Source organism: Sturnira hondurensis, unplaced genomic scaffold, assembly GCF_014824575.4.
Source record: "Sturnira hondurensis isolate 20B ecotype Veracruz unplaced genomic scaffold, ASM1482457v3 Scaffold0006413, whole genome shotgun sequence".
NCBI classification, from domain to species: Eukaryota; Metazoa; Chordata; class Mammalia; order Chiroptera; family Phyllostomidae; genus Sturnira; species Sturnira hondurensis.
The window spans coordinates 11,125,403-11,136,078 of NW_028079044.1; the positions used below are offsets into that span (position 1 = coordinate 11,125,403).

A 10,676-nucleotide genomic window follows, 5' to 3' on the forward strand; every position below is an offset into this window, starting at 1 on the left:
CACAACTAAAACAGACAGAAAATTGAACTGTACCGAATTCCAACAACAACGAACCACTCGAGACTGGTACGGGGGTGGAGTCCGAGGTCGGAGGAGAGGGGTTCTGGCAGGAAAAGGCAGTGGTTACCAGCCCCGGGCGGGGGTGGAGGGACTAAGGCAGTACCCAGTAAGGCTCCCAAGGCAGCTGGCTGACCACGGACACACATTCGTGTGCAGATAAAACAGACAAAAAAGCGGACAGTGCGACAGACCACGTAACCCAGGGCCCCAGCGCCGGGAAATAAAGCCTAAAAGCACTGATTGAAAAAACTTCTGGGGGTTGAGGTACTGGGAGAGACTCTGAGCCTCACAGGAGAGTTTGTTGGAGAGACCAGCAGGGACTTAGAACGCACACAAGCCTGAGAACCAGCACCAGAAGGGCCCAATTTGCTTGAGGGAAGTGGCAGAAGGGGACCAAAATCTGAGAGAGGAACAAATGACATTGTCCCCTCTCTGACCCCGCCCCACACACAGTGTCACAACCCAGCTACTTGGGTTCATCCACCCTGGTGAAGACCTAAGCCTCCGCCCCTCATACCTAACAGGTGCAACCAGACCCCCACCAAAAATGGCTCAAATGGAAGAACAGATCAAAGCCCTAGAGCCAATACTTCTAAGTGACCAAAAGATAGCCAATCCATCAGATGCACAGTTCAAAGCACTGGTGATCAAGATGCTCACAGAACTGGTTGATTTTAGTTGCAAATTAGATAAAAAACTGAAGGCTCCACTAACTGAAATAAAGGAAAATGCACAGGGGACCAATAGTGATGGGAAGAAAACTGGGACTCAAATCAATGGAGTGGACCAGAAGGAAGAAAGAACGTTCAGCCAGAAAAGAATGAATAAACAAGAATTCAAAAAAATGAGGAGAGGCTTAGGAACCTCCAGGACATCTTTAAATGTTCCAACATCCGAATTATAGGGGTACCAGAGGGGAAAAGAAACAGCCACGAGTGGAAAACTTATTTGAACAAATAATAAAGGAGAACTTCCCCACTCTGGCAAAGGAAATAGACTTCCAGGAAGTCCAGGAAGTTCAGAGAGTCCCAAAGAAGTTAGACCCCAGAAGGAACACACCAAGGCACATCAGAATTACATTAGCCAAGATTAAAATGAAGGAGAGAATCCTGGAAGCAGCAAGAGATAAGGGGACAGTCACCTACAAAAAAGTTCCCATCAGACTGTCAGCTGATTTCTCAAAAGAGACCTTACAGTCAAGAAGGGGCTGGAAAGAAGTATTCCAAATCATGAAAGGCAAGGACCTCCATCCCAGATTGCTCTATCCAGCCAAGCTTTCATTTAGAATGGAAGAGCAGATAAAGCACTTCTCAGATTAGGTCAAGTTAAAGGAGTCTATCGTCATCAAGCCCTTATTATATGAAATGTTCAAGGGACTTACCTAAGAAAAAGAAGATAAAAAAAATGAACAGTGAAAAGACAGTAAACTCACAGTTATTAACAACCACACCTAAAACAAAAGCCAACTAAGCAGACAGCTAGATTAGGAGCAGAACCACAGAAATGGAGATCACATGGAGGGTTAGCAGCAGGGGAGGGGGAGGAGGAGAAGGGGGGAGAAGGTACAGAGAATAAGTAGCATATATGGTAGGTAGAAAATAGACAGGGGGGAGGGCACGAATAGTATGGGAAATGTAGACGCTAAATAACTTGTGACACATGGACATGAACTAAAGCAGGGGAATGGGAGGAGAGGGTGTACAGGGTGGAGGGGAATGAAGTGGGGGAAATGGGACAACTGTAATGGCATAATCAATAAAATATATTTAGAAAAAGAAAAAACTACTCAAGTAAACAGTTCATTTATCAACAACTTTTATTTATTTTTAATTTCTACACATATTCATCACACATCTCTCCCACTCTTTCTTCCCATAAGAATTTGTAGCAAGTCATTTACAAAGCTGAAACAGTAACTCCAGCCCATCAGTAAAATACTCATAGTTTTGTAAAGTATCTAAGGTGTGGGTTTGAACATTAGTTAAAATCCAAAGTGAAAAAGATAGTACATTTACCTAGTTGTCAGATGGAATCTCTAATAAAATATTTAGGAACATCAGATTCATGTTTTTTAAGTCTCTAAAAACAGTACCTGACTGCTAAAACATTCAATAACTCAGTAAAGTAAATGATAAAAAACCCATTTAAAAAAAATATTGCCACCTCCATCACATCAGAGAGACAGAAAGCTCCAGCTGCTGTGTCTGATAGGTTTTGATCCTAGTTATTCCCTTTAAATAAAGCCTCAAGGTGATGGATTCATCTTAATTTTTACCTATACCAGAAAGCTTATAGGTTGATTTCTTAACTGTGAAATTTTTTAAAGGAAACTTTTATGAGAGAAATAAAAGAATGGTGTAAGTTCCTCAGGTTTGTCACTTTTAATGTTCTTACTTAAGATGAAGCAGCAGAGGTAGCAGAAAGAGCACTGGGCGTGGAGGCAAGGGTGACCTTTCTGTGTCATTGATCAGTGTGCGTCTTTTAAACAGTCATGACCTTGCCTTTGAGCCCCAGATTCCTCATCTAGGAATTAAGGCTGTCCCGCACAGGATCCTTTACAGCAGCAATCGTCATTTAAAAAAATATTTTATTTATGTATTTATTTTTAGAGAGGGGGGAAGGGAAGGAGAAACAGAGGGAGAGAAACATCAATGTGTGGCTGCCCCCCATACTTCCCCCACTGGGGACCCGGCCCGCAACCCAGGCATGTGCCCCGACTGGGAGTCAAACCAGTGAACCTTGGCTTCATAGACCTGAGCTCAATCCACTGAGCCACACCAGCCAGGGCAATCGTCGACCATTTTTGCCTCGTGGCACATATAAACTAGTTACAAAATTTCTGCATCACATCAAAAAATATATTTTTTGCCCATCTAACAAAAAAAGGTATAATTTTGATTTATTTACACCAGATAACTATTGTTGTGTTGGCTGTTGTCATTTTTTCACTTGACACTCCAAGGTGAAAGAGGTCAGAGCCTCTGACTAAATAGTCAGGGGTTGCATATTTTAAAAATTCTTGTAGTAGTCCTGGCCAGGTGGCTCAGTTAGTTGGAGCCACACCTTGTACACCAAAAGGTTGCAGGTTTGATTCCCAGGTCAGGGCACTTATGGGAAGCAACTGATCCACAACTGATGGTGCCTCTCTCCCTCTCTCTCTTCCTCCCTTCTTCCCTTTGGCAGTCCTGGAATCCATCTCTTGCCTTAACAGGGTTTGAACAGAACAGAACTGAGGACGCCCTTCCTTCCAACTATTCTCCAACCTCTTTTCTAGTCACCACCTTTGGAACCACCTCAGTCATCTCAGCGTCCGAGACCAGCCAACACTGTTTTTTGACCTGAATTCTTCATTGCTGAACAACAATGAGCTCCCAAATTTGTCAGAATTATTCCACCGAGATAGAGGCTACCATTAACTGCCTGGCCAACCTGCATTTGCGGGCCTTCTACACCTACCTCTCTCTGCACTTTTATTTTGACCATGACAATGTGGCTTTGCAGGGCATGGGCGACTTCATCCATGAGTTGGCCAAGTAGAAGCATGAGGGAACTGAGCATCTCTCTCTCTCTCTTTTTTAAAAGGATTTTATTTATTCGTTTTTAAAGAGAGAGGGAAATATCAATGTGTGGTTGCCTCTCATGCACCCCATACTGGGGACTTGGCCTGCAACTCAGGCATGTACCCTGACTGGGAGTCGAACTGGTGACCCTTTGGTTCACAGTCCATGCTCAATCCACTGAGCTACACCAGCCAAGGCTGAGCATCTCTTAAAGCTGCAAAACCGGTGCCGTGGCTGCATTCTCTTCCAGGACTTGGTGAAGCCATCCCAAGATGAGTGGGGTAAAACTCAGGATACCACGGAAGCGGTATTGGCCTCGAAGAAGAACCTGAACCAGGCCCTTCTGGGTCTGCCTGCCCTGGGTTCTGCCCGCACAGACCCTCGTCTCTGTGACTTCCTGGAGAACCACTTCCTAGATGAGAAGGTGGGACTCATCAGGAAGATGGGAGATGACCTGACTGGGTGAGGATCTCTTCGAAGGCCTCACCCTCAAGCACAACTAGGAGCGTTGGGAGCTCAGTTCCTCCCTTACTTACTTCATCCAACTCTGCTCAAATGTCATCTCCTTTGCAAGTCCTTCTCTTGACTCCCTTATCTGAAACGACACACGCTGCCTTAGAATCACTCTTTTCCCTTAGCCTTCTTGTCATTTATACTTTTTTTTTTGTTTACTTGTTTATTATCTCTCTCCACAGGAGAGCCTAGACTTTTCTGTCTTGTTCACTGATACATCTCCAGACTCTATGGACTGGCACTTAGTAAGCACTGTAAATGTTGGAATAAATGTATAAATAAATGAATGCCACTTCCTCTGACTGGAATATCATTCATCTGCCTAACACCTACTCATCCTTAAAGAGCAATGTAAATATTAGTATCTCCCTTAAAGTAGCCTTTCTTGATTGACAAAATTAGTTTAGTTTCTCAACCTCTATGTGTCCATAATACCTTCTAGTTATATTAAATCTATCAGAACATCTTAGTTGTTTGTTTACTTGTTTGCTCCCCTACCTTACTGCTGTGTCTTTTCTTCTAATTCAGAGACATAGCATATATTTTGCTGGGAATAGAACTGTGCTCAGTAAATGTTGGGGAGTGAGTGATGGCTGAATAAATAAACTTACAACAACTACTAATTTTTTAAAAAAATATGAAATGCTTTACAAATTTGTGTGTTATCCTTGTGCAGTAGCCATGCTAATCTTCTTCATATCATTCTATTTACGTACATGTGCTGCCGAAGTGAGCACAAAAATTTCTATTTTTGCTAAGCATGAATTATCATGTAGGAATTCATAGTTTTTACTTCAGATCATATTTCTAAGTGAAATCCTATTCAGATAAGATAGAGACACCTGTGATAGATATTCAACTGAATGGAAAACAGGATTGATAAAAGTATGCAAATAATTTCATATTTATTCATTCATTCAATTCACTCACTTATTCACTTATGAAATATTTACTAAGAGTCTTTCATGTACCAGGCAGTATTCTAGGCACTAGAGATATAGTTATGGATAAGGCAAATTCCCTGCCCCTGATAAGATTTTGTTGCCATTGACATAATAGAACCATGTTTTGTGCAGAGCACGCAGCTTGGTTCTATTTAATTTTTTAAAACATTTTATTGATTATTCCATTACAGTTGTCTCAATTTCCCCCTTCATTGCCCTCCACCCTGTACACCCCTTTCCCACCCACATTTCCCCCCTTTAGTTCATGTTCATGTGTCATAGTTTTTTAGCTTCTACATTTCCCATACTATTCTTGCCCTCCCCCCTGTCTATTTTCTACCTACCATCTATGCTACTTATTCTCTGTACCTTTTCCCCCTCTCTCCTCCTCCCACTCCCCTGTTGCTAACCCTTCATGTGATCTCCATTTCTGTGGTACTGTTCCTGTTCTAGTTGTTTCCTTAGTTTGTTTTTGTTTTTGTTTTAGGTGTGGTTGTTAATAACTGTGAGTTTGCTGTCCTTTCACTGTTCATATTTTCTATCTTCTTTTTCTTAGGTAAGTCCCTTGAACATTTCATATAATAAGGGCTTGGTGATAATGAACTCCTTGAACTTGACCTAATCTGAGAAGTGCCTTATCTGCCCTTTCATTCTAAATGAAAGCTTTGCTGGATAGAGCAATCTTGGATGGAGGTCCTTGCCTTTCATGACTTGGAATACTTCTTTCCAGTCCCTTCTTGACTGTAAGGTCTCCTTTGAGAAATCAGCTGACACTCTGATGGGAACTCTTTTGTAGGTGATTGTCCCCTTATCTCTTGCTGCTTCCAGGATTCTCTCCTTCATTTTAATCTTGGCTAATGTAATTCTGATGTGCCTTGGTGTGTTCCTTCTGGGGTCTAACTTCTTTGGGACTCTCTGAACTTCCTGGACTTCCTGGAAGTCTATTTCCTTTGCCAGAGTGGGGAAGTTCTCCTTTATTATTTGTTCAAATAAGTTTTCCTCTTGTTGCTCTTCCCCTTCCCCTTCTGGTACTCCTATAGTTCGGATGTTGGAACATTTAAAGATGTCCTGGAGGTTCCTAAGCCTCTCCTCATTTTTTTGAATTCTTGTTTCTTCATTCTTTTCTGGCTGAATGTTTCTTTCTTCCTTCTGGTCCACTCCATTGATTTGAGTCCCAGTTTTCTTCCCATCACTATTGGTTCCCAGTGCATTTTGCTTCATTTCACTTAGTTTAGCATTCATTTTTTAAAATCTAATTTGTGACTAAAATCAACCAGTTCTGTGAACATCCTGATCACCAGTGCTTTGAACTGTACATCTGATGGATTGGCTATCTCTTGGTCACTTAGAAGTATTGGCTCTGGAGCTTTGATCTGTTCTTCCATTTGGGCAATTGTTTTTTTGGTCTTGTTAGGTATGAGGGGCGGAGGCTTAGGTGTTCACCAGGGTTGCACAACCCAAGGAGCTGGGATGTGACATTGTATGTGGGGGCGGGGTCTGAGAGGGAACAATGGTGCTTATTCCACTCTCTGTTGGACTCCAGTCCCTTCTGCTGCTTCCCCCAAGCAAACTGGGCGCTTCCGGTGCTGGTTCCCCAGGTGGGTGGGCTTGTGTGAGTTCTAAGACCCTGTGGGTCTCACCAATGAACTCTACTGTGAGGCTGGGAGTCTCTCCCAGCATCTCAACCCCGACCTGTGTTTTGAGGCTTTATTTCCTGGCGCTGGGTGCCTGGGTTGTGTGGTCTGTCTAGCTCCCCAGGTTTGCCTGGTTTATCTGAGTGTGAATGTGGGACCACCCAGTCAGCCAGCTGCCTTGTGCACTGCCCCCCGCTTCCCAATTGCCACCTTGCTGGGTCTGCCTTTTGCCACCCTGTGCCCGGGGTCTGCCAGCTGACGTCTTGCATGCCTAGTGTTACTCCTTTTTTTGCCACGACCCCTTTCTGCCCAGCTCTGCCCTCCTACCAGTCTGGATGAATGTGTCTATTTTAACTCTTTGGTTGCCAGACTTCCATACAGTTCAATTTCCTGTCAGTTCTGGTTCTTATTTTGTTTCTAAATTGTTGTTATCCTTACTTTGGTTGTGCGAGAAGGACACAGTGTATCTACCTACACCTCTATCTTGGCCAAAAGTCCCCTATTTAATTTTTTTATTTGACACTGACACACCTACATTTCAAGTTTAAAGTATTTTCACTTAAACATTTTTATTCTTCAATATAAAGAGTACTTATATATTATATATAGAGAAAGGTAAAGAAAGAGAAAAAAGGTAAATATACTAAAATTTCAACAATTAGTGACTTTAGGTTGTGCATTTTCCTATTCTTGCAAATTTTCTATAGATTTGAAAAAATATTAAAGATAAAATTAGAAGATAAAATGCATGTTTACTTGTATTTTAATCTTATTCATTTTTAAAATTCTGTAAATGTTGCTGGATTATTGTTCAAAAAGTCTGCAGTAACATACACACACAAACACACTCACACAATAAATTTGATAGTATCCATTTCTATAGTTTTTTTTCCAGCACAGGATGTTGTTTGATTGTTATTTTAATTTTTATTTTCCTAGCTATCATTTTCATATATTTGTTGGCTACTCGGATTCCTCCTCTGTGGATTGCCTGTTCATGTTCTTTGCCCTCCTTGCTCTTGGTTTGCTTGTTTTTTTCTTATTACTTTGTAATGATATTAACTCTGCCTGTCATATGTGTTGCAGATATTTTTTAGCAGTCATAATTTTTATTATGGCTTTTGTGCCTTTTCCATTGCCATTGTTGATCCTGTTCTGTAGTCATACAGGTCTATCTTTTTAATTTTGGGCTTCTGACTTTCCTGAGTTGCCTCTGCCTTTCTGATATGTTTTTAAGTTGCCTTTTTCTTCAGCATTTTTTATTGTGCCTTTCTTTTTAAAAAAAAATATTTTATTTATTTATTTTTAGAGAGAGGAGAAGGAAGGGAGAAAGAGAAGGAGAGAAACATCCATGTATGAGAGATACATCGATTGGTTGCTCCCAACTGGGGATCTGGCCCACAACCCACTCATGTGCTCTGACCGGAAATTGAACTGGTGACCTTTCAGTTCACAGGCCAGCACTTTATCCGTTGAACTTAGCTAGGGCCTAAGTTCCCTTTCTTATACAAATTTATATAAGTTTTTTCTTATGTTTTCTTTTAATTACATATTAACTTTTTACATCTAAATTTTTATATGGAATGTAGTTTAGCATTTGGAATATAAGAGGTAGATAGATGTCTAGTATTATTTTCTAACAAATATTAAATAAGCAAACAGGACAGACAGAAAACTACATTAGCCCTAAAAGTACAGAAAATTAGCTCTACCTGCTTCTTTTCCACGGCTGGGGAGACCTGTCCTTTAGATTTCTCAAGTACTAGCTCCCTTAGTAGTTCCTGATGCATTATTGAGTCCAGGACCAACTGCATTTCTGATTCCAGTTAGAACATATTACAGATGTGGTACATGTCTACCATAGAAAGTATGGAAAATATAAAAATGTGCTCTTGAGATGATATCGTAACTTTGGCAGCAAATATGTGACCCAGCATCTTATCAAACAAGACCAGAGTTGTGTTCACTTGATACAAAACTGTTTTCAGTCTCAAAACTTGAGCAATGGTGATATTTCAATTGCATTCTGTGGAGTCCTGGGGGTTGAAAAGCTGGTAGAAGGTAGATGGGGCTCTAGATCCCCAGTCTGGATCCAACCATATAAACCCATACTAAATTTCATTTTTAAAAGTTTGAAAATACAATCTACCAATAAAAACAATGCACAAATGCAGGGTTACAATCCAGGCATGTTCCCTAACCGGGAATTGGACCAGCTGAGCTACATCAGCCAAGATGGTAGTATATTTACTTTTGTTTTAAGATGATATTGTTTCTTACATGTAAAATGATAATGATAATTTAGACAACCCACTGTCTGACCAAACTTTCCCGGCTCTCACCCTGCCCTTTCCTAATCACTCCCCAGACCCAGGTTCATTGACCTCTTCTCTCTCTCTTTGGGCTAATTTCTTTTGCTTTTATTTCTTCCTTCTCTATGCTGTAGCTCTTTGTCTTTTACTTTGACTCCACATTCCCTTACCTCTCTGTGGTTCCACCTGCAAAGGGGCCCACAGGATTGCCAGGCTAAGACGAGTGTTTTGTATTGTTCACAGTAGGCTTTTTAAACCTCCACAGTCTCTGACCTTCCCACCTCCACCCTCCAAGAATGACCTCACCTCCTTCTTTAAGGAAAACAGAAGTCTTTAAAAGGAACTCCCCAACTTCCTGATTCCAAAATAACACTCGTCCTTTCCACCTATTAAGGCTATTTTTTTCTACTTAGGCTGTGGATCACATACTATCCCCCGTTCTCTAGAGCATTGCACTATTCATCATCCTCTTTCTCTGCATCTTGAATCTCTCTGGCTCACTAGTCTTTAACCCGGTCAGTTATAATCCAGCAATTCAACAGAGTCAGTGTGAAGCTCCTCCTGTCTGCCTATTTATAGACACTTCTGTGATGCTCCTGTGCCCATGGACCCAAATGTTCTTCTTATTATCCTGGCTCCTTTCAGCAATCTGCTTAAGTTTTCCAAATAAGCAGTGACAAATAGCTAACAGAAATCTATATGCACATACACATGACCCTTGAATAACACAGGTTTGAACAGAGCAGGTCCACTTATATATAGATTTAAAAAAAATACTGTAATCCTGGCTGGGTAGCTCAGTTGGTTAGAGCATTGTCCCAACTCACCAAGGTTGTGGGTTCAGGCCCAGGTCAGGGCACATACAAGACTCAACCAATGAATGCATAAATAAGTGGAACAATAAGTTGCTGTTTTTCCCCCTCTCTCTTCTTCTTGGTCTATAAAATAAATAACTGAAAAATACTGAAACACCAATCCAAAAGAACCTATAAACCTCAATGTTCATAGCAGCACAATTTACAATAGCCAAGTGCTGGAAGTGACCTGAGTGCCCATCAGCAAATGAGTGGATCAAGAAACCATGGTACACTTACACAGTGGAATTCTACACAGCAGAGAGAAAAAAAGGAGCTCCTACCCTTTGCAACAACATGGATGGAACTGGAGAGCATTATGCTAAGCAAAATAAGTCAGGCGGTGACGGACAAATACCACATGATCTCACCTTTAACTGGAACATAATCAACAAAAGGAAAAAGCAAGCAAAATATAACCAGAGACATTGAAATTAAGAATGATCTAACAATAGCCAGAGGGGAGAAGGGGGGGATTTTGGGGAGAAGAGTTTTTAGGAACTATAATAAAGAACGAGTAAACAAAACCTAGGGGAAGGGTGGAAGCAATGGAGGGAGGTGGGTTTCGATGGGCTGGGCTGGAGCAGTGGGGAGAAAATGCAGGCAACTGTAATTGAACAACAATAAATAAATTTATAAAACAAAAAAAATAAAAAAATAAAAATACTATAAATGTATTTTCTCTTCCTTATGATTTTCTTCATAACATTTTCTTTTCTCTAGTTTACTTTATTTTTCCAACTGATGTTTTTGGTTACACGGAAAAAGGGAGGGAGGAAAAAGGTAAAAAAACTTAACC

At 41.0% G+C, this 10,676-nt stretch overlaps 1 non-coding gene and 1 pseudogene across 1 annotated transcript; one reads left to right on the forward strand and one right to left on the reverse strand.

The window, feature by feature from the left end:
• Positions 1 to 3,423: 3,423 nt before the first annotated feature.
• Positions 3,424 to 4,206, forward strand: LOC118988981 (ferritin light chain-like; annotated as a pseudogene).
• Positions 4,207 to 4,764: 558 nt separating this feature from the next.
• LOC118989002 (U6 spliceosomal RNA) lies at positions 4,765 to 4,870 on the reverse strand. Its single transcript, XR_005066905.1, has one exon. It is a non-coding gene; the product is annotated as a U6 spliceosomal RNA (small nuclear RNA).
• Positions 4,871 to 10,676: the final 5,806 nt, after the last annotated feature.